Source organism: Taeniopygia guttata, chromosome 12, assembly GCF_048771995.1.
Source record: "Taeniopygia guttata chromosome 12, bTaeGut7.mat, whole genome shotgun sequence".
Classification (NCBI taxonomy): domain Eukaryota; kingdom Metazoa; phylum Chordata; class Aves; order Passeriformes; family Estrildidae; genus Taeniopygia; species Taeniopygia guttata.
In genome coordinates this window covers 4,101,070-4,124,803 of record NC_133037.1, presented here as the reverse complement: position 1 = coordinate 4,124,803, position 23,734 = coordinate 4,101,070, and the positions used below count along the sequence as shown (strand labels likewise).

The 23,734-nt window shown below is 41.5% G+C and overlaps 1 long non-coding RNA gene across 2 annotated transcripts; it reads left to right on the top strand.

Annotated features, from left to right (window-relative positions):
• On the top strand, nt 1-23,731 carry LOC140684947 (uncharacterized). Of its 2 annotated transcripts, XR_012057994.1 has the most exons (8): nt 1-2,951; nt 5,878-6,012; nt 6,810-6,908; nt 16,734-16,863; nt 19,663-19,781; nt 20,618-20,671; nt 23,151-23,270; nt 23,685-23,731. It is a non-coding gene; the product is annotated as an uncharacterized lncRNA (long non-coding RNA). The 2 variants fall into 2 exon arrangements; XR_012057995.1 differs by lacking the exons at nt 16,734-16,863; nt 19,663-19,781.
• The last annotated feature ends 3 nt before the right edge of the window (nt 23,732-23,734 follow it).

Here is a 23,734-nt window from a genome sequence, read left to right as displayed (position 1 = left end):
ATGATTTGTCTGTTACCAGGCCGTTTTAAACTTTTACTTCCTAAGTCCTTGCAAACCAGCAATACAAGGAGACTAAAAAAAAAAATCTCCTGGGGATTGTTTTTATAGTAACAGTGAAAGCTTAAAATGTTGCAGCAGCAGCCAAATTATTTTTCTTTTAGTGGAAACAATACCAACAACTGGAGTCTATGCACAAAATGGATTAAAGCTACCCATAAAAATGACTAACAAATGAGTGCTACATTTCTTTTTATCATTTACTCTTTATAAAAAGCGACAGTTTGAAGGCTACTAATTTGGCAAGTTATTTCCCCTCTATAGTCATGGTTGTTCAGTAATTAGAGGATATATAAAACATGGATGTAGACATTCTAGTGCAGTCCAACATTTTTGTGTGGTTTAAGATAAAGTCCACTTCCTTTCTTTCCGACTAATGGAAAGCAAGGTAGACGTATCCAAAATTTAACTGCAGGACAAAGTTTGTTTTCAGGCAAAACTTTCAAGAATAGTCTCATGACAAAAGTCCAAGTCCTATTTGCACTCCTAAATTATCCAGAATGAAGATGTCCAAAGAAATCTATTAACCTCAGGGCATACAGGAGTGTTTTCTCCCCTGACTAAACAAATTACTTCTGGAGCACAGCTGAAATCAAACATTTAAAATATTATTAATTACTAATGCTAATTGTTGAGAATTTTTTTTCAAGTCATACATGCTCTCCATAGGTAGGTAATTACTTTTTAAAATCTATTCCTAAACATGGTACTTGGTGTCTAAGCCCTCCATCACTCTTGAAAATAGCACTTATGTTTTTAAGTCACTTAGGTGGGTTTTGAAATCTTTGCCTGCTATTTAATCATGTATTTTCTGGCAGTGGCCCTTTCTATACCTGTAAGTAGTAAAAAATATATTGCTCCCTCTGAAAGCAAAGAGCTAAAAATAAAACAGGACTTGGTTTAATCAACATGAAGGCAAACTAGAAAACCATTAGAATAAATTGAAATAAGAGAGCTCAAAAGGGCTTGATGGAGAGCAGGGAAATGCTTCAAATGGGACATGCAGCAGTTGCTGGTGTAATTCTGTGTCCGTGGCTGTTGTGGTTGAGTTCCAATGGGCTGGTACAGGGATGCTTTGTGGGGCACGTGGAATGGTGAGGCATGTCCTTGGCATGTTTCTGCATGCTGGACTCATGGCACACACTCCTCTGTTATGTGTGTGATGCAGGACCAGTTACTCCAGTAGTTTTCCTGCCTGTTGAGATGCTGAAGGCAAGGGCAACATCTGATATGGTATGTGTGGATGTACTCTAAATTTGGCCATTTGTCTTTCTGATTCAATGTGTGAATGCCTGCTGCGTGTCAATATAATAATTATTAGATTAATGTATTAGTAATACATTCATTATATACTGTATATAATAATATATAGGTATATTATTGTAGAATGAGATGACATATAATGTTAATATACTGATAATATATTAATATAAAACCAGTAATGTTGTAGCAGTATATTCAGAGTTTCTCAAGTCCTAGAGAAAATGAAAAATTACTTGTAGGCTGAAACCTCCCCAGAGCCTGTGCTGACTAATAATTACCTACTAACTAATAATTATCTACTAATTTACACTAATATTGACCATGAGAGGTAGACCAAAAGTCCTGGTCCATGAGACTGAGATTAAGCCAATAACATTCCAAAACAAAAAATTGTCTCAATTTTAAGTACTTTTCAAAATGGTCGCCATTACTGTGAGAAACTCTCTTCCAGTGTATATAAAACATAGTGGAATAATAACATCTCATTTGATTATACAAAGTAGTTTTTCCCTTAGTGTTTTAGTTCTCAAAATTCCCAGAATACACCACATGGAAACTGTTCACTTGAGAAATTAAGTACCGTATGTGATAAGACAGTCATGTGAAATTTTTAAGCTGTCATTAAAAATGATTATAATTAGGACAAACTATATGAAAATGCTTTAAAATTGAGACCCTGGTGAATTAAAAATTAAGGGGTATATTATGTATTATCATGTTGAAGGGCAGGGATTTACGCGTGTAACTCCCATTAACACTAATGTGAGTTGCATTCCCAAATCCCCACGCCTGGCGATGAGCATCCGCCCCCGCGTTTGTTGTCACTGAACAACCTCAGCTCTTGCTGTACTCCAACACAGTTCCTCTGCCTGCTGAGAACAAGTGGAATGGCATACCAGGAGTTTAAACTGTTTTCCCTCACAAATCTAGGCCCCCAGATAGAGCCAAATGTAATCCATCTAAGCAGTAGCTGCACTCCCTTGAGTAAGATTTACTTACAAAAAGTAACTGTCTCCTCTTCCCTACAACTCCTCCTGTGTTTTCCTGCACACTTAATAAATGAGGGTTGGGCTGCAATCACTTTATTATGTCTCCTCAAAATGCAGGAAGCCAGTTGCTGGGGGTGGGCTTGTAAAAGCACTTCAATCAGGAGTCTCCAAAAGGAGCAGTACCCACGGCAGCGTGGACCTCCCACGTGAGGAGTGAGTATGTTCTGTATGGACAGTGTACACAAGTGAAACATCTCTCTTATTTGCCAGGGCCCTAAGACTGTCCAGAGCACTGAACAGGTTTGTACTCAGAGGCTACACCGGGCTTTGGGTCACACTCAGGTGAGAAATGAGCTGCTGTGGCTTGGGCTGCAAAGTGTTACCAGTTCACTTAACTCTCAGATGCTTTCCTCATAGCCCAGAATCAGCAACTTTGTGAGTTTGCATCTTGGCTTTTGTTGGAAAAATTGTAGCCCTGTTCTTAAGAGAGAAACTTTCATTATTGTACCTTAAAGTTATTTTTTTTTTTAATATAGAAGTACATCATTTTCATGTGAGTGGTTGTGGAGTCCATCTCGTTGCTATCATCATTGCATCTGCTCTTTTTACACCCCTGGATTTGGGAATGCTGACACTACTAAGGTAAGACAATTCATCTGTTACTTGGGATTTGCTGAGAATCTACTAATAGCACTCATCAGAAATGTCCTGTCCCACTGATTTTACAAAAGCACCCATATTACTTCTCTTTAAAACACATTAAGAAAATGGTCATATTGCCACACTATAGCTCTCAGCAAAGAAAATCCCACAGAACCACAGCTCATACCTCATACCTTTCTATGGCATTGCAAAATTGTAATTATAATAACGCACTACATTCTTAACAACATCTTTTCCCTGGGGCAAAATATATAAACCCAAATAAAATAGATACACGTAGAGGCAGTACATATCCTATTTTATTAATTAGCACCTGAGAAAAGCATTGTGCCAAGCTAGAAAAAGCACTGATGAATTTTCAAGGAAAGTAATGAATTCCAGGTTTGTTTCTTTATTGGTACCTGCGGATTCTGTTGTATTGCTTGTTAACAGATGCAAGTGGGCAATATAACTATTACATCAGTCAATATTATAGAAACCCAGGCAGTTTCTAAGCAACAGCCCAGCACTGATTCTTCCCAGCTATTTTCTAGGATTCCCTCAGACACAGTAAGTGATGAGGAGTTGGACAATACAGTCTAATTTTGAGAAAGGGATAAAGCATGAAACTGGTGATTTTCAAAATCATATTTTTGCAGATTTCTTACCAAATCAAAAGAACTAAAATTGAAAACTGTCAAAAACATTTCAGCTCAAGAGTGGCATAAACTTTTCTATTGTTCAGTCAGCTAAAGAGACACAGCTATTTTGCTTTATACCTTGCCCACAGAAATAATGAAAATAAAGATCATAATAATAGAGCCTCTTCAGCTTGTTGGACTGAAACTGGATTTTGTGGCATTTCCGTTGGCAAATTCACTCATCAGTTCAGCCTGAAAGTAAAACAATTTTTTGTCTTTTTTTTGTATGAATTCTCTGGTCAGTCAAATCTGGCTCCTGATGGAAAAAATCATAATAAATCATAGTGTTTAAGCCACACAGTCTGTGTGTGTGTGAGCACACATAATTTTGTGTGTACATAGATAGAGAGGTGCATTTCAAAGCAGTGTCACCCTCAGATGTCACTAGCTGATAGTTCCTTAGCCTACATGTTGCATATTGCAAAGATGACATCTGCTTTATATATAACTGGGGATTCAACAAGGCAGGAAAGCTGGGATCTTTTTAATTACCCATAACTTTTCAACCAGTATTCTCTCGGAATTTGGAGAACACTCTTTCCACACTTTGCTTTAGTCCAATATGGCACCCAGTGTCAACTTCAGGTTTTGAACCAGACTTCTAAGAAGGACAGTGCTCTTTCATCTCTCTATGAATAATGCCCTTTCAGAAAACAGTTTATATTTAGAATAAATAAGAACAGACATACGTGCACACCCGCACTTGTGGACCCAAATGTGCTTCCAGGAGCACAACCATGAAAAAGCAAGAAGAAAATATTTGAAACCAGATGTTCTCTGGGTTTGAATGCTCCATTGGTTTCCATACACCATGCAAGGTTCTGGTCTGCTAAGGGAGTAGAAGCAAGTTTAATATTGGAGCTTGGAGTGCCAGCAGTTTTGCCTTGCTTAGGAAGGTGGAAACCAGGGGCTTTCTTCACTCAAGTCTGATTTTTGGAAACAAAATAAACAAACCTGATGACATTTCTGAAACAAAATTCTCTGTCGTGATATTTGAGTTAAGGGCCAAAATACTTACTCCTTTGGCCAAAAAAAACCCCAAGTTCATTCACAAGAGCTGTGATTGTGTTCTCTTCTTCATTGTCTTGTTGTCTGGGCTTGTCCCCTCTTATTGTTGTGTGACAGTGGCACACTGAGAGATACCAAACTCCTGGGTACTGCGGGGTGTATGGATGCAGGAATGGGAGACACCCCAGCCAGCCAGGCTGTGGCTCCCACTAAGGAACTGATGCAGTGCTCAGGATTCAATGGCTTTTCTCTCTTTTCCCCACCAAGCTGTTCCTATTCTTGGGTATTAGATATTTTTCAAACAAACATTAAAAGATGGTTTGAGAAACAGACACTTTCTGCTACCTCAAAGGGAAAGGGAAATATGCATCTCAATGAAAACTCCGTTTTCTATTAAAAACTGGTTTTGGTGAAATGAAGTCACCCAACCATACAGCTCAGTCCACACAATTTCCGTGTGTTTCCATCCATTCCTCCTTCCCCTCCCAGTCTCCAAACCATTCTCTGCCTGCCTGATACATGTTGACATGAGAATTAAATCGCTAAGAAGTATGAATGCTTTTGCTTTAACAGAAGGCCAGGTTACTATTCCTAGCATGGAAAGTTAAATGAAATCATGCTGTGAGTGAATTCCTATTGATTTCTTCAGGATTGATCAGAAACATTTGTCAAATTTTGTTTTCTTTCTGTCCTATATCTTCTTTAGACACATAGTTAAACATACTAAGGAACGTTTACATTTTAAAAATGTGTTCTAAGGTCTTTATATAAACATACATGTAATAAAAGTGACTGGTGATTTATATTTTCTATATACATTCAGATACTTTATTTTCAAAGCCAAGGTTTTAAAAAATAGGTGTCTAAATTCAGACACCTAGGTCCATCTTTACAGTCTTTGGTTGCCTGATTTTCAAACATGTTAATACTCAGAAACACTTTTTTTTTCAGTTGACTTGTCTCTTTTGGACAAAAAATTTACATTGGGCTGGTTTTCATCTATTAGAATTAGAAAGGGAAAATTAAAGATTATAAATTTTCAAAGGATGTAAAGGCATAAAGAAAAAACCCCTAAAATTCCACACCTTTTTGCATATTTAATTGCAGAAAATGTGCATTGGTACAAGGCACGTGAGTACAACCCAGCAGATTCATCCTTGCTCACTGAATTTGACCTAAACCCCTTTTTTTCGCAGCATTTGTCTTTTCTTCTTCAGGTTCACACCATGGCCTCCTGTTTGAAAAATGTATGTGTGCTCCTGCACCTAATGTATATGCATATTCAGTGTGACTGCATATGGAAATGGAGCATCCATGCCAAGAGTTTTCCAGCCAAGAGGCTTTTTGCATGTGTGAGTCTGGAGGGTTGTGTGCTTTTGGGGTAATTGCGCGTGTAAATCCAGCGGGCAGTCACACGCTCAGCTATAACCTCTACAGCTGCATTAATACCTTTTTTAAAACATCAAGCAAAAGCTGGTGAGAAAAATGATACCTTTTTAGACACCTGGTCCTTGAAATAATAACAGAAAACCCCTAAAAACTGATTATGGATCATGAAATGATGTGGTTCAGCTTTCAAAACCTGTCCCTGTGCCTCCCTCATAAACAGAGGTTCACTCTTACATTTAGGCACTATTAGATTTGCAGGTTTAATTACAAGCAAATAATTTTTTGAAGAGGTAAAAATAAATTGATGCCGTTCTAAAATCTAAAGAGAGAAAACTAAATATTTTTTAAAAAATAGGAAGAAATAAATAAACATATAACAAGAAAAATTAGTGGAGCAGCTGTGTAAATAATACAATGTTAAAGAATAAAAGGAAACTGCCAAAGCCACTTAGGATGAGGAAGGACCCTAAATCCCTTATTGCTCTAATGAGGTCTAGCTCATTGGTCGTGCATTTGTTTTTCTGCCAGCTCCAGGTCTGCCTTAGAAGGCATCAGAAGAAGGGAAGGAAAATTAGATTATCCTATAAAATAATCTACTACTATTTGGTAAGGGCACAGGAATAGAGAATGAAGCAATGGTTTAATACTGGGAGTAGAAGTCGCATGAAATAATCAGCTGAACATTTACTTCATTCATTAGTGCAAAGCAAATGCTGAGTTGTGCAGAAGTCAATGAAAAATTTCCACGGTTTTGCTGCAGGCTTTGCTGAATGGCACCACTTGTCCACATAAGTGCTCTGAACCTCACACTCAGAACCACAGTGGTGCACCTGGAGCTCTGCACTTGGAATCCAGCATGGTGAGAAAGGCATCTCTAATGTCCTGGGGGCAGGGGGTCTGTGGCTTTGAATCTAGAGGGTGAGTTTTGCATTCTTCATCTGAATTTTGTAACAGCTCTCATGATCTTGAAGATAATCTAGGATTAGCAAAAAAACTGTAAATCAAGAAATGCACATGTTCTTGTTGCTTAGAATATAGAAACCATGGTTTATTCTAAGTAGAAATCTGTTGCTTGGATATGTAAGGATGCAAATTAAGTTTTTGAGACTTTACAAAGGGACAAGGTGCTAGGAATAAATTCTTAGTTAATCCTAATGGTTGTTGTTTGTCCAGTGTAATTTGTAAATGAATGCAAGACCTCAAAAAGGAGCCAGGGAATCTCCCTCTGCTCAAGAGCTCCATGTTTCTCTGCAGACACCCAGTGCCATGACGCCTGTGGAGCCTGCCTGGTGCCTGCTCCATTTCCTGAGCAAGGGCCATGGGGAGAGGGAAGCCAACACAAACTGTGCTCCAGCAGGACTGGGCTCTCAGAGTGTTTCTGAGCAAAGTCCAACTGGCAGCAGCTAAATCTGCCTTGTGGGGCTCTGGCACTCGCCAGCTGTGCTGGGCACTGCCACAGGGCAGGAATTCAGGGACGGTCATGCTCTCTTTAACTCTTAGCTCAGACTCTTGACCCAGTGCCTGGGCCACCTTGGTGAGCTTGCAAAGCATTTGCTGATCCTTTCCAATCCTGCTCCCATGTGCTTGGTTCATTGGCATGAGGGCTCACACTTGCTATTTTTGCAGGATTGACTGACTGCAAGCCCACAAATTTCATCAGGGTTTTCTCTAGTTAATAGATGCCCCATTGTCATTTCTACCGTGTGCAGTTGCTGTATGATGTCAGATAACAGCTATGTGGGATTTGGGGCTCCTTTAAGTTTCCATTGCCAAGTCTGAGTTCTTTCTTGACAGAGTTGATTTTTTACCTTAAATTTTAGAAAATACTTTTTTAGTAGCTGTGTGACCTTATCAGACAGGAAAATGAGTGCAAATGTAATTCAATTTCTGACTGAAGTCTATCCACCTACCAATCCATCTATGATATTATTTTTCTATTTTTCTGTCTACCTCTTCATCTTTCTAAATATGTGCATAAAGTAGTATCTATTCACTGGGGAAATGGTGGCCTTAGAATTTTATTACAACCTGACGATTCTGTTGCTGTCCCATCGTGCATCAAGGAGACCTGTAAGACTTACAGAAAGATAAAACACCTTCATGTAGTTTTTACCTGCTAATAGCAGTTCTATCATTGCAAGATCAGGCAAGACAGTCAAACACCACATTTTCCCAAGGGTATGTACAGCAGGCAGAGCTGAGGGAGAGATTAACAAGTCTTCTCTGGAAGGAGGGTACATCTGCAAGAGCCTTCACTGATGTGCCACTTGTAAATGCATATGAACTCTGTAATAGGTGCAGTGCTTTTGTTCAACAGCTGCAATCTTTTCATTGTACCTCTTTTGTTGAATTCAGATAAAAGCACTTCATTGTCAACAAATCTAATATCTCTTCTTGTCCCACTTGAAAGGGTCAAATGAAATTTCCCACCAGAGAATAAAAAATCCTGAAGCTCCCCAGTGGGTTTGGGTGGCAGCGTGCCAAGAGAGAGGGGAGGGGAGGAGGTGGTGGCTGGGTGCTCAGCAGAGCAGTGAGGGCAGTGAGGGTGAAAAGCGCTCCCCAGGCTGGCAGTCCCACAGCAGGAGAGGCAGGGCTGGCATGGCAGTCAAGCAGGAGCTGTGAAATCCTGAGATCCTTCTTCCTGAGATGCCAGGGCTGATTGTTTAGGAGATCAGGTGAGGCTCTTTGGGGCTGCTGTCTCGTGGTGGAGGTGGTCCACAGGCAGGGATGCTCAGGCTGCAGTGGGAGCTCCGGGCAGGGGAGGAGGAGGCTCTTGCTGACCTCATGGTCATGGGCAGTATTTCCAAGGTACCTGGCTCTGCAGAGAGGAAAGGAAGCTGGAGAGGGGGAGGAGCCCCAAATTCTCCTAAGTCAAACATTGCTCAGAATGCTGGTTGGATACTCTATGATGTGTTGAGAGAAGAACTCAAAAAGAAAGCTTACTTTTACAATAACAGCATCAAACCATTATAAAAATACACCTACGTCTTCAGAAAAACTGCAGCATATGTTTCTGAGGCAAAGACATTTGCACCAAATGCAGAGTCTAGAGATGTCTGGCAGCTGAAGCGGGGAGCAGGTGTATATTTAGCCCTTTCAAATGTGCACTTAAGTGCATGTAAATATTTGCTAGGTCAGAGCTTCAGTGTGCTAACGAGCCGCATGTGACAGTGTCCATTTCCCAGGAGCCTGTGCTTTGCACATTCTCTCAAACCTCTGCACCATCAGTGCAACGTGTTTTTACTTGTCTTGTGCTGACCCTATCTCCTTGTATCACTGTAGAGGCAGCTCCACCTCTGCTGTAGTAAGCAACTTTTCCTGACAGTGGCAGGTTGTAGGGACAGGGACACAGTCCTAGTCCTGGTATCTTCCAAGGTCCAAAGCCTCAAACAATCACCTACAAAGAAGTCAAAATAAATATGTTGTCAGAAATTAGAAATTTTCATTTCTCAAGATAAAATTATTGGGCACCTGTAAGTTCTTTGGATTACTTGCATGGGCTATGGAATAATAAGACCTAGAGAATTGCTGCACTGTAAACCTGGGGAAAGTCCATGGCCTGTTCAGAGCAGGGGATGGCACAAAGTAGTGAAAGGACATGGAGTAACCCATCACCAACACCCTTTTCCCATATCAGCAAATGGACTCAGTTATGAGAATAAAAGGGACCTTGGCTGCAAATGACTTAGGGCAGCATAAATATGTATTATGAATTTTAGGCTCAGACATAATTAAATGCCATTTGTCAGATCTATGCTTGTTTTTCATCTCATTTGAGTTTTACAGAATGAATTAACTAACAAATGTGCCTTGGATTCTACCATAACAAATCATTTCTCAGAAAAGTTGCCTCCAAGCAGCAGTGAGAGAGTGACTGGGGGGAGTGACCTTCTGCTGTGAAGTTGTCACGTTCCAGCAGAGCCCTGAGTGGCAATGACAGCCTCAGTAATGGGGAGCCCATAGTGGCCTGGCAGTCTTGTTGATAACTTGTTAATTTATTTAGTGCAGTGGTGCAGAGGCAAAGATCTGGAGTAAAGGATGGGGTGGGCTGAGCCTCAGGGCTGAAATATGTAAATATTCTGGTTTGGAGAAAAAAAAAAATTCTTGTTCATTGTCACTAAATGAGGTTGGTGACAGGAGCCACTGGCGAGCAAATAGGCTCATGTTTGTAGCAAGGCAGCTTTCATTAAACACCTGATACAGCAAATGTGTGGTCAGTGTGTGCACAGTTTGGGTAATAGAGCTCTAAGTGCTCCTCTTCTGGCCGTGTGAAAGCACTTATAGCACACCAAGGGATTTTCAACCTGAGCTGAGTCATAGGATGAGAAACAAAGGGTCTGTGTGCCTTTGACAGGCAAAAGGGAGATAGGATTTAAGACCATGTGTGAAGAAATCCTTTCCTTGCAATTTAACTGTATCTTGTAGAGCTATCTCACTTTGTTCCATCATATTAAACCAAAGGTCCTTCTTATACTTAGCAAATTACTATAGCAAATGGATGGATTTGCTAACCATGTCTTAAATTCTGTTCCGAAGTGTTAGTAACTGCTCAGGAATGGGTGATATACGTCCTTTAAAGGATCTAATGTCTTTTCTAAGGGACAAGCTCCTGCAAGACCCAGATCCATTGGTAATGTCATAAAAGAGATACCCCAAAATCAAAATATTTAAGTTGTTTGGAGAGTTCCAGATGCTGTCCCTAGCAGGTGGCCTCCTGCAGCTGTACTCTTCATGCTGTGTAGTTCATGCATTTATGAAAGTAGTTTGTCATAGCAGGTTAATGAAAATATGCAAAAAATGCTGTAAATTGAGCTGTAGGCAAACAGGTGAGTCAAAAAAAGAAAGCTGATAAGAATTGTTGTGTGTACACTTCTGCAGAATTATCCTTAAAATATCTTAAAGAAGATGAGGTAGAGAGTATTTAACAAATAATGTGGTGTCATTTGAAAAACAAATCCAGATGGTGGTGTTAGCATATCCTGTGACTTAACCATAATGCCATGTGTCTGCAGGAAAACAATAACCCCCTCACTGCCCAAGCCTGCAAGCCTGGATTCATACACACTGAGGAGTTTCCTTATAAATACGAGGAAAGAAACAGCACCTGGTGGCCAGGTACCAACAGGAATACTGGTAGGAAGTGTTGGATCTCACCCATGAGCACAGCCATTCTCATGGCAGGCTGAGGAAAACCACATTTCCCTCTTTCCCAGTGAGGAAAGAGGTGCACCAGGCTGTCTGCAGGCACCTGTCATCAGCTGTGTCCCCAGAGGTGTCCAGGGAGCTTGGGCAGCCTGTCCTCATCTTCTTCTTGCTCTTCCCAGGCCCTGAATGTGTTGCTGCAGCTGAACTGTGTCCTTCAGCTTCTGGAGTGCCCACGGGACACCTCTGCTCTTGGCCTCAGTGCATGAATGTGCACGAGGAATTTCCCCTGAACATTTATTATCCCTGGTACCACAGTCAACAGTTGGCCGGGTAACTGAGCAAATTTACTTGAACTCTTTATTTCCCAGGTCTTATTTTTCTAAGGAAGGCAATAAATCAATGACAGGAAAAGTACTCACCAGGCAGAAATTGGGTAGCTTCATGACTTAATCAGCACTGATTAATGCCAGTCGGGAATCTATCTCTGCATTTCTTTGGAATACATTTTGGAATGTCTAGTAGTTCCTAGCAGAGTTTTGCATGAAAAATTAAATTACTTGCATATTCCTGTCTCTCTTTAACAACTAGGTTCCTCGAGGCTTGCACCATCTTTTCACGTAGGTCTGTCTGTCTGGGCGCTGCGTGGAGCAGTGCTCCCTGCAGAGCTGCAGGCAGATGGTCGCTGGGGAGCCCAGTGCCAGGTCTGGGTGACAGGAGCGGAAAGGCAAGGACAGCCACAGCCGGATGAGACACTTCTCTTCCTCTCTGGATGTTAACAGGCTGAAAACGCCAGAGATGCGTCAGCCAGGGCTGGGGCTGGGGGCTGGAGCTGCGTCAGAAGCAGCCAGCCCTTCTCCTGCGGAGGTGGGAGAGCAGCCCTGGCTCCCCAGGAAGGTCAAGGCCGGCCAGCAAACAACCCAGGCAAGAAACCCCCAGATGGATAAACAATCCAGACATCTGGTGAGATCCCGGCATCGCTGCAATCAGGGAGGTTTTGGCACCGGCTTTGACACTGCCAGGATTTCCCTTGTAATTAGCAGTGTGCAGCCTGTCTGGGGAGGATGTTCCCTCCGGAAAGCTGCTGGGACCAGGCTGCAAATCGAGCTTAATCTCTGTGAAGCAAAGAATAACACCCAGTTAGTCTCTGGCTCCCCAAATATCAAAAAATTACTAACTGGAACTCAACGAATATTAGACGCTACTGATAACTAACTACTAATTGCCTTCTAATAACTAACTGGCTTGGTTGCTGCTCAAGATTGTATAAGGGGCTCACAGTGGGGCCATGAGGGCAGCACTGGAACAGACTTGGAGCAGCCATGAGAAGGGATTCAGTATGGCAAAGGGAGCATAAACCTCAGAGCATGTGGAAGTGTCTGCATCCCCTTCGCAGCATCAGAATGTAAGGTGGGTACATATAAAACAGGCAAATTAAACCATAAATATATTATGATAAAAGGCTCAGTCTGGTAAGATTATCAGCATAATAGATTTTTCAGTTTCTACACTGATCCAGGCACACAGACACATAAAATACCTCCACAATAGGGTTTTTCTTGAAAAAAAAAATAAATCTGTGTTGTTAAAGACCTTAGCTACCTGTATTTGAAGATCGTTGTCTGAAAAGATGAAAAACATACATTTTCATTTCATTTCAGATTAGCATGGTAAACAGCTAGATCTGTTCTTTCAAGTGGAGCATTCGGCTCCATTTGTTAGCTTTGTTGCTGATATTTCACCTCTCTTATTTACTTAACATAGTTTGACAAGAAATTCTCAGTGAGATAATATATCTACATAAAAGACAGGCTTGGGGAACAAGTCCAGGGGTTTCAGTGGGACAGAATCTATTATTTATGTCTTTGCCATTTTGGTCTGCCTTCATTCCACAGAAAGCACTTGGAAGAACTACCCAACCAGCTGCACATTTTTGGTAGATAGATACATTCTATTCTTAGGGAAAAAAAAAAAAAAAAAGGGACATCAATCAGCATAAATGAAGATTGCACCCACTTGCGAAAAATATCAAATCCCAAGTGATGGAAGCTAACACCCTGCAAAACAACACCCTCTCCCCAGCTAGGCAGGATGGCCCCTGCTGCAGGGAGCAACCAGTACAAACAGAATTAGCAAATGTTCTTGTTGCTTTTTGCCACACAAAATTAGAAAAACTGTATAGAAGTCAACTTTATTTTTCCCAAACAGCACAGTAGAAATGATCCTTACACAGCAACCAGCTGGTGCAAGGAATTTCTGAGGCTGAAGTAAGGCAGGTGATGGAGGACACCTCCATTCTTCAATAAATATCAGAAAGGAAAATTTCTTACCCATTCTGGATAGCTCAAAAACATAAACCAGAGCAGCCTCACCTCCAGCCCATCCAGCTCAGACCAGCAGGCAGACCCTGAAGAGACCCAAGGCACTGGAGTTCCTGTTTCAGCCCCGTGTGATGGGACCATGCCAAACATCAATCCAAAGGCAGGCAGCTGTGCTGTAGCCAAAGGCTGCCAGGCTGCAGGGACAGCAGAGTGGCTCCAGTCCCTGCAGCAGCATCACAGTCAATGATGAGGGGAAGTTTCTACAGCCCATGAGCCCTTTGTCAGTCAGAGGTCAATGAGAAAGCATAAAGAATACAAAAAAAAAAAAAAAAAGCATAAATAAAAAAATAAGTGGGGTAGAGGAATGAAAGGGAATGGGCAGTGAATTTAAAAAATAAAGAAACCAAAGCATGCTAAAAACTTACCCAAAGTAAAAGCCAGGCCTTCATGATGTGCCTGCAGAAGCCTAGGTGAAATCTCCCCCTCACTTTGATGAGGGAGGGTCAGGTCCTTAGGAAAAAGGGTCAGCCTGGACATAATGAAAAGAAAGAATGTAGTGCAAACGAAGGAAAATAAGTGAGTGGTGCTGTACAAAAATAACGATTTTGTAGCTACTAGGCAATATTGTCATCTCTGCACACATCCAAGGACTTAAGTGACCCACTACTCTTGCTGAGGATCTGCTCCATTAATAATAAGAAAGAGCAATTTAAACTATGGCTTTTTTCATTGTGTTTTATACAGGTTTGGGGAATATGTTATCAAAGGCTCCAATTCTGGCCAAAGTCCACAGGAATCATCACCTGTGGTCAGGCCCTGGATAGAAAGATCAGAGCTATCTTTGCGTAGCCCTACCACCAAAAACAGATCAATCAGAAGTAACTCAAAAGGAAATAGTCTACAGGGAACAGATGAAGATGCATTTAGAGGAAATAATCCCCATTCAGGATGCCATTATTAAAAGAGAGAGATAACTATCAGAGCTAAGATATGTCAGGGCAACCTCGTTGACATGGGACTGGAGAACTTCTACTGTAAAAGCAGAGAAACTAGGTCAGTGCTTTTTGAAGAGAGGAAAGCTCAGGGTGGACATCATTATTTTATACATGATTCTAAGGGGAATAGCTAGGAGAGATGTCAGAAAACTAGTGTCAAATACAAGAACAAATGGACAGGCTCTAAGAAAGGAAAATGAAGAGAAACTAAAGGAGGCTCAAGCTCAAGGGATATAAACATTTCTGTACACACTAAGCAGTTGATGCAAGGACTGGGTTACAGAAAGGGCTGCTAAGAGCAACCAATAAGGCTTTGGAAAGGAAAAGCTTTGTGGGGCACAGCCACCTGAGAGCAGACAAATCTGTCTCTTGATCTTGTCTGTCCCTAGAATTGCCCAAGTTTCAGTCTCAAAATTACTACGAGGTTCACATACAGTAAATCTCTGTGCAAGCGCAATAGATTGAAGTGAGAATTCAGTTTATCACTCAAAGATAAAACTCAGAAGAGCATTTGCCTTCTAATTCTATTAATATAAATGTAATTACAAGGGCTAATTCCAATTCAAATGTTAACTTGTAAGGACTGGTGGAGGTAGCAGCCTAGAGAGAAAGAGATGATGCTGGAATCCCTGATTCTTATGTTTGATCAATAGTTCAGTACTAATAGACTTTATTTATTAATTGGAGCATGTGGTTTGAAAATGAGCCTAGTTTTTAGGTGGCATACTCTAACAACTAGAATATTTGCCTGTTGCAGTTGTCCTTATACAAGAAAAAAAGATAACATTTGTCTTTATTAAAAAAAAAAATAAGGCAGAATGCTAACTATGATTCAAGTGACTTCTAGAAAATGCTACCTTAAACACAGATCAAAACAATACTCTTTGTTCTAAATACCTGAGATGTAAACTGGTCGCTAGGGGAAGGAAAAAAACAACAAGCAGATTGAGGTAATAGCTTGGGGCAAAGGGAATTGAAGACAGAGGAGAATCAGTGAACTGTAAAGTCTAGAGCTCTTTTAGGGCATTTTCTTATATCCTCTAAAATTTAAAGGCAGAATTTCATATGGTAGAAATAAGCATAGCTTTATTGACGCTGATGGATCTAAGCTGTGGGTCTTGTTTCCAAATAGGAATTCCACTACTTTCAAGAAGAAAATAGGGGGGAACAGTAGCAGAAACACAAACGACAAAGTCCCATTGAATATGTGTCAGATTCTGAGCCCTGTAAAAAGTGTAATTCCAAGCCTGTTCATTGGGAATTTTCCTTCTTTAGGCTATGGTATAGGAGTTATCATGGTAGTATGACGTAGACAGTTGGATTAGATGATCTTGAAGGTCTCTTCCAGCCTTGATGATTCTGTAATTCTGTAATTAATTTTTTATACTGTCTTACCTTGGCCTGAAAAATGTCACAAATCTTCCTCCTTTCCAGCCCCGTGGTTAAATAAGAGAGATTTTGAAGTGAAATATGAGGAGGAAAGAGTCCGAGTGTGCTGTAGCCCTCTCTGCCTCCATTCTGTACTGTGGTAGTAGAGATGTGCCTGCACCTTCCAGATCATAAAAATCCCTGGCAATGGGATGCTCATAAAACTTTCAGAGTGTGCTCAGATCAATTCTGAACCACCAGGATGATACTGAGATGAAGTGGCCCATCTCAACTACCCTTACAGCCACTGAGACATTGATGTTGACACGGAACCAAAAATTTGTCACGACGCTGGGGAAGAGCAGGGATCACAGAGTGAGTGATACTGATCAAAGCAGATGAGAGTCAGGAATGTTTATGCAGGAGATGCAAACTCAGACACATACCTCGGTGATCTGAAGCCGTCAGAGTTAATATGCTGTCGATTAACATTTGTTCAAATACAGCACCTGTCAGAGCACGTAGAGGAAAAGGGTTTTTTAGGTCGATCTGACACGTGAAGAGTGAGATGTTGTCGAGGGGAGCTAACCCTGGCTGGCTGGCAGTGGGTGCTGTATCTTCTGTGCACCTTGTCTTCTCCTAGGCACCAAACCCCAGAGGTTAATGCTCTCACTGGACTTTGGTTTTACTCCAGTGTGCCCATTTCTCACACTCTTAAATAACTTTTGACTATCTGCCGTGCTAATGCATGTGTCTTCTGGCACTGCTCTGCAAGGAAGGGGAATGCAATGCTTGTGGTTTCTGGTTGTCTGCAGCAGAAGTGAGGTTGGAAAAGCCAGAGCTTTATTTTTCCTACAGCCAGAGCTCTCTGGAGCTCACCACCCAGTTGCACCCTCATGGATCAAAGCTCTCAGGAGGGAAGTGCAGCATCCTGGCAGCCCAGCAGCCTCAAGCCCCTGTGCTGATCCTCTGCTGATGTTTGGGTAGGGTATGTAACAGCAGCCCCAGGAATACTTATAATAGGTTCTATACTGACGAAAATAGCGTGGCTGGTAAGTTTTCACCTCTCACTAGGTGCTTAAAACAACATCCCATTATCAAGCAGCTGGGCACTCCCTGGGAAGATCTTTCATATCTGTTTCATATACAGACTATCACAAAATATTACTTGCATTATTGTGTGTCCTTAAGCAACAGGAAAGCAGAGAATTCATATTTTAGGCAGTCCCCAATGTCATTGCTATTGTCCATGCCACGGCTGCATATCTTCACATGAAGTTTGAAAGCTCACTGCATATCAGGCAGTTTCAGAGCAAACCTGTGTTCTTAATGAGTAAATGAAGTTACTGTTACTTTAGTTTATTCTAAGTGTTGAACCCAGCATGGGATCTAACCTGGAACAGTCATCTCAAGAATATTGCAGTGGAAAGTAGAGCATAGGATTTAACATTGGAAATTAGAAGTTGATCCTACTTCTTATACAAAATTGAGATTGACAAAATTGAGGTTTATCTACATAAACCTTTAAACAAAGATGTGGCTCTGAATCAAAATTAGGGAACTGGAGAAATGAAATTGAGGACTTTGTGCTCTTAAAGGAAACTTGCCCAGCAAGACTGTCAGCAGCGGAGAACTAAGTGCAGACATTAATGGAGTCAGGTCTTTTTCTGGAGGTCAATTTTTAATAAATCAAGATTGTTTAAAAATTATAATTATTGATTAATTAAATTTATACTTGGAGCTTAGCCCTCTTAGTTTTGAAGAGTCTGTACACCCAATTGGTATGAATGATGAACTGAAAGAAAGGAAAAAAGTCATTATTTAATTAACTGCTATTCCAACTTGATCTAATGCTAGCAATTGGTTTGGATGTCTGTTCCCCACAAGTGTGAGTAAAGGGGTTTTGACTCTCACTGCAGTCAGATTCCATAAAGCAGCCTGCCCTGTATCTGATTATAAAGAAACTGAAAAAGGGCAGGTTTGGATTAGATACCAGGATGAAATTCTTAGTTGTGATGTTGGTGAGGCACTAGTACAGGTTGCCCAGAGCAGCACCTGAGGCCAGGCTGGACAGAGCTTGGAGCTACCGGGACAGTGGAAGATGTCCCAGTTCATGGCAGGGTTTGGAACAAGATGAGCTTTAAGCTCCCTTCCAACGCAAACCATTCCATGATTCCATGAATAATATATTCACCTCCAAAATGTGATCCTCAAAGGACAGAGTAGGATTGTTTATAAGAGTGTTATGGGTCCAAAAGTCCAGCAGCAAAGTGTGCAAAGCTGAATTGCACAGCTGTACAAGCAGTTGCTGGGTTTGGATGAGCGTAGCTGGAAGGAACTGGACAGGGCTGAAGCCCAAAAGAGAAACAGCACAAAAAGCAGGAGTATCCATTCACCTAAACTGGAACTGGTAAGGTGGGAGCAGGCAGGATTAGGCCCTTTGCATGCAGAGGAGAACCAGCTGAAGAGGGAAAAGGAGCAACGCCCAAGGCAATGTGGCACCAAAGGCAGGGGGCTGGAGGTGAGTGAAATAAGAAATGAGGAGGCACCGTGTTGGCATGAAGTGATACGCTGTCACAGGCAGCTCCCAGGCTGATCCCACACTTAAAAATAGATTGACATCTATCCAGGAGATGAGTTTGTTATTCTGTAACTACAGCATTTTCTATTATGTTTGATAAGGGAAAGAAGATTGCATCTTGGTCAGAAATATAAAAATTCGCCTCCTAGCAGGGGATAATAGCAGGAGAACAGGGGCAGATGAGAACTGCAGATTTGAAACAGTTCAGTGCAGTCCCTGGTAGGGAGGATAAGTTCAGTGCTGGGCTGAGATGTCATCCCACACTCACAGCCAGGCCACCCCTGTGGTGTCCCACAGGCAGAGCCCTGCTCCTGTCCCCTCCAGAACTGCTCCTCATGGGTCACTCTGGGTAATTCCTCTGGGAGTCAGCTTGATATTGCACAGAAAGTCATTAGAGGAAGAGACAAGGCCAGTGTGCCAGCAAGGCCCTGATCTAGGGGAAGTTTTGGTGTGGAATTAGTGTAAAAGAGGTGTTGGCTGTCAAGGAGAGGGGGTGTGGGGGCGTCTCTGTCTGCTGGGGGGGCTACAAGAAAGATGGAGAGACCTTATCTACAAAAGCTTGTAGTGACAGGACAAGGGGGAATGGCTTCAAAATGAAGAGGTTTAGATTTGATATTGGGAAGAAATTCTTCTGTTGGAGGGTAATGAGACCCTGGCACAGGTTGCCTAGAGAAGCTGTGGTGGCCTATCCCTGGAAGTGTCCAAGGCCAGGCTGGACAGGGCTTGGAGAAACCTGGGACAGTGGAAGGTGTCCCTGCCATGGCTGGGGGTTGGACCAAGATGATCTTTTAAGGAACTTTCCAACCAAAGCCAGCCTATGATTCTGTGAGCGTACCCCAGGCAGATGTGAAGAGTGAATGTTACTGCCTGACTTCTGCAATTGCACAGGAGGTAGTGCAAAAACCTTAACTTAGCAAAAACTCCAAACCTCTTTTGTTTCAGTGTGTAACTGTTGATCTCAAATGGGAGTTCTTGTTTTCTAATTCACAAAGCTTAAAAGATCGTTCATTTTATATTAAAATGATAGCCTTTGCAAGAGACCTTCAATCTAATTAAAGCCAGGAGATTAGCATCCCTTAGAATATTTGCAAAGCCCGCAATGCGAAGTTAATGAAATGTGTACACTTTTACAAAGCTTTAATTTTTAATGAAATAATTCAGCACATGGACCTTGCTCCTCTGCCTTACCTACTTTGTCCAAAACAGGGGATGTTTATAAACAATGCAAAGTTCTGGGCTGAAGAAGACAGAGGAGAGGATAATCTAAAGGCTTCTTGGTAACTAATGTAAGCCTGTCTTTTATCTCTTCTGTTCAGCTTGAGAATGTAAGTATTCCTGATTAATAGTAACAACTGAGAATATGATTTCAGAGTGGCAGTTATTTCTTAAGGCTGTGTATATGTGTATATATGCATGCATGTATGTATAAATATATATGTGTAGCATGTACTATATTTACCTATATATACATACATGTATAATAAAGTATATATACAACTGTGTAAAAATCATAGTGACTGCTAAAGGGACCTTAAATAAAGCAAGTAAAGGGGAATATTCCCTTCCCTGTGGAAAGGGGATATTTCCTATTTGAAGAAATGGCCTGAGCTCAGAGGCAGGGGAGCAGGCAGGGCTGGACCAGTCTAGTTCAGAGGGGATGACCAAAGGAAACCCTAAGCAATTCCAGCCTCTTTGCAGGTCAGGCTCTTCTAATGATGGCCCCACTCCTCTGTTATCGGTTGAGAAGGAAGAAAAGAGGAAAAAAAGCTAAAGCACAGAGAAGAGCCAGTCCTGTTCAGAGTCACAGTTGCTCTTGCAGTGTCAGAGGGCAGGGCATCCCCAGGGCCATGCACACCCTGTCCTGGGCTGATTTATAAACAGCCACACCATTAGAGCTATTTACTGCATCTGCTTCTTTCACCCTCCCCTTTGCTGCCTCTCAGTTTTGCCACAGGAAAGATCTGGCTGTTGCATTCAAAATAGTAATTCTTTTATAGTGCCACCCCCCTACTTTATATTATGCTTACTGGATCCTTCTGAAACCTAAATGTTAGAATATCCTAATCTTGCTCTACATTTTAAAGCTGAAAGATAAACGTGTTGTTTAATGAAATCCACAACACTACAGGAATAGTAACCATTGTGTTTCTTCATTTCAAAGAACAGCTGAAATCTAACATCTGGTGTAACTGTACAAACCTGACCTTAGGTCACAGTAAGTATTGTATTGTTGATGATGGATACGCTTTTTTCATTACCATGCTGTCTCCATTCTTTCAGCATCCATGCTGTGAATCCCCAGTTATAGCTGGGACTATTGATAAATACTGATTTTTAAAATACAAATCTTTTTTTTTTTTTTTTACACTTTTAAGCATGCATTGTACGGTATTTTATTTTTAAATAGCTCTTCTAGTTTGTTGTCAACAATATGCTATTCTTTGAGAAAACTTTTCTGCATGGTATCTCTAACACACAGGGATCAAGGATTATGTGTCTGAAGATGCTGCTATGATCCTGAAAGAACAGTGTCACAAGGAGGTGATTCTCTGCCTCTAATGCCTTCCCCTGTACTTTCCTCTCTGGATGATCGTTTCCTTAAAGCCCCTGTAGAACCAGAGTTTAAGTTTTAAATTGGGAAGCAGATGTGGACACCTGTGAATGTGTCTTTGCACATCATTGTTTCATGGTTTCAGCCCCTGTGCAGGAAATGAGGCCCTGCACTGTCCTGTGTGATTGATGTCCATTATTCCCAGGGTCTGGGGTAATTCACCCTTGGTCAGTGACTGAGCAGGAGCAGTGCTGTGACCAGTGCTCCCAGCAAGCCCAGTGAAGTACCAGTCAAGAAAAGATGTTGCCCTCATAGCTGGAAGTTCTGGTTAGATCTCAAATACATAAAAGCCTCCAGAAGCTCCAACACTGAACTGGGAGAGTGAGGGCAAATTTAATGATGATTTCTATTTGTTTGCTTTGCTGACTGTATCTACCCCCAGAACCTTTCCAGTTTTTGCAGCTATCCAAGAGTGTTGCAAGACTCTTAGGACCAGAGATTTATTTTTTTTTTCCCTAAAGCTGTGCAAACACATACCTCTTTTTCGATCTTTTGGGCAGCAGATGCCCAGGCTCATTCAGACTTTACACTTTTGGAATGAAATCCTGACTGGGATTGTTGTACATACTGTCAGCAAAGGAGATATGTGTCCTATCCTCGTCCTTAGGTTGTAATGCCCATGTGGTGTTCTTGCTGGGTGCTAATATTCCTTCATGATGCTACTGCATCATGCAGTGGAGGTAGAACAGAATATCCTTGGCTCATCCTCGTGCTCCCTGAAAACCTTACATTTTCACCAACCCAGCAGTAAACCAGCATGGAAAACATCTGAAGGCATGGCTTCTACACTTTTAAGAAACATCTATTCACTTCAGTTCTGCCAAAGCTAAATACATTTATAGATTTGTTCGTAATTATTTTTAGAGTAGATTTCTGTTTGTTTGACAATATCTGAAAAATTAAATACCTGGGGCAACATTGCTGAGTGCAGCTGGTACATTGAAAGCATGGGGAAATACTTGCTGTAATTGTGAAGGTTTTATTTAATGGCTCTGAAGGCAGAGTTAACTCATTCAGTGAGGACAGGATTTTTGGTGGGCTGGTGGTGCTGCCCTCTCTGTCAGAAGCTGCCAGACAGGTCTGTGCTTCCCAGGAACAAGGAACAGAGCCAACCTTTGGGACCTGTTGGGGTGAGTCCACTGCAGGCACCAAATTGGTTTTATAGGGATGGAACAGTTCTGCTATGAGGAAAGGCTGAGAGAATTGGGATGGTTCAACCTGAACAAGAGAAGACTCTGGGGTCACCTAATTTTGGTTTTAGAAGGAGAGACTATTTTCAAGGGCCTGGAGTGATAGGAGAGAGGGGAATGGCTTCAAACTGATGGACAGTAGGTTTAGATTAGATATTAGGAAGAAATGCTTCGCTGTGAGGGTGGTGAGGCCCTGGCACGGGTTACCCAGAGAAGCTGTGGCTGCTCCGTCTCTGGAGGTGTTGAAGGCCAGGTTGGGCAGGGTTTGGAGCACCCTGGAATAGTGCAAGGTGTCCTGGCAGAAGCCTGGTGCCAGGGTGCAGAAGGCTCTGGACCTGCCTAGCTGTGAACTGAAATGTATTGGCAGGACAGTTAACAAATATTTTATACTCTTCCCACCCATTCTGCACTTTCCATGACCTCTTCCTTTCATCGGTACAAGTAAATTGAATTCAGCACATTTAAAGACCCTGTCTGGATCCATAACATTCTTAACCATGCTGTAACCATGAATGGAAAGCTGAAGGAGAGTATGGTTTGTATCCAAGGGCTCTTTTGCTTTTTATATGTTTACATATACCAGCCAATGGTCAGCAAATAAGCACCATAGCTGGTAATGAAATGTTCGAACCATCTGTTTTAATCTGCAGTTTAATTTCACTATAAAATATTAGAGTTGTTTCGATGGTTGGGTTGGTAGGGCTGCTTTATATGAAAAGAATTGAGTATCCCAGAGCAATTACATTGCACCAAGCACATGCTGTGGATATTATATTCTGTATTGTTATTTTGTTCCATTAAAAACATTAAAAATCCTTCTTAATATGCTATGGCAGAGTTTTAGGCTTTTTTAGGTCTTTAGGTTTTCTTTTTCTTTTTTTTTTTTTTGTTAGAAACAAGTAGCAAATGATGAGGACAAGTGTAAGAAGATGATACTGGCAAAAGAATAATCTTCATGACCCTTCAAGAGGAACAGTGGAACCATCTTCCAAGAGAGGTGGTCAATGCCCCAGGTTGGTCAGCACCTTACAAACAGGCAATGGTGTCATTAAGAGGCTTTAACTTTTAGTCAGCACTGAAGTGGACTTGATGATCCTGGTAGGTCTCTTCCAACTAGATTTAATCTATTCTATCCAAAATAAATGTCTGTGGAAATGCTGAACTGATGAAACCAAAAAGTGGTTTTGACATTGCAGCTTTTGGAAGCTGTAGCATCTTTGAAAATCTTTGCTACGTTTTCCACTGGCACTGCTTTCTATTGTGGGATTTTAGAGAACATTTCCTGAGGGGCTGGTGACAGCTGTGCTTTGGGTTGTGACCCCTCAGGTCTTGAACACATCCAGGTTCAGGGATCCCATGACATATTTGGAAAACCTGCTAGTGATTAATGATCCTTACAGGGATTTTATTTTTTTTTCTCTCTCCAGATTGAGCCTCTTTTATTCCAACCCCTCTGCCATGTGCAGGGACACTTGCT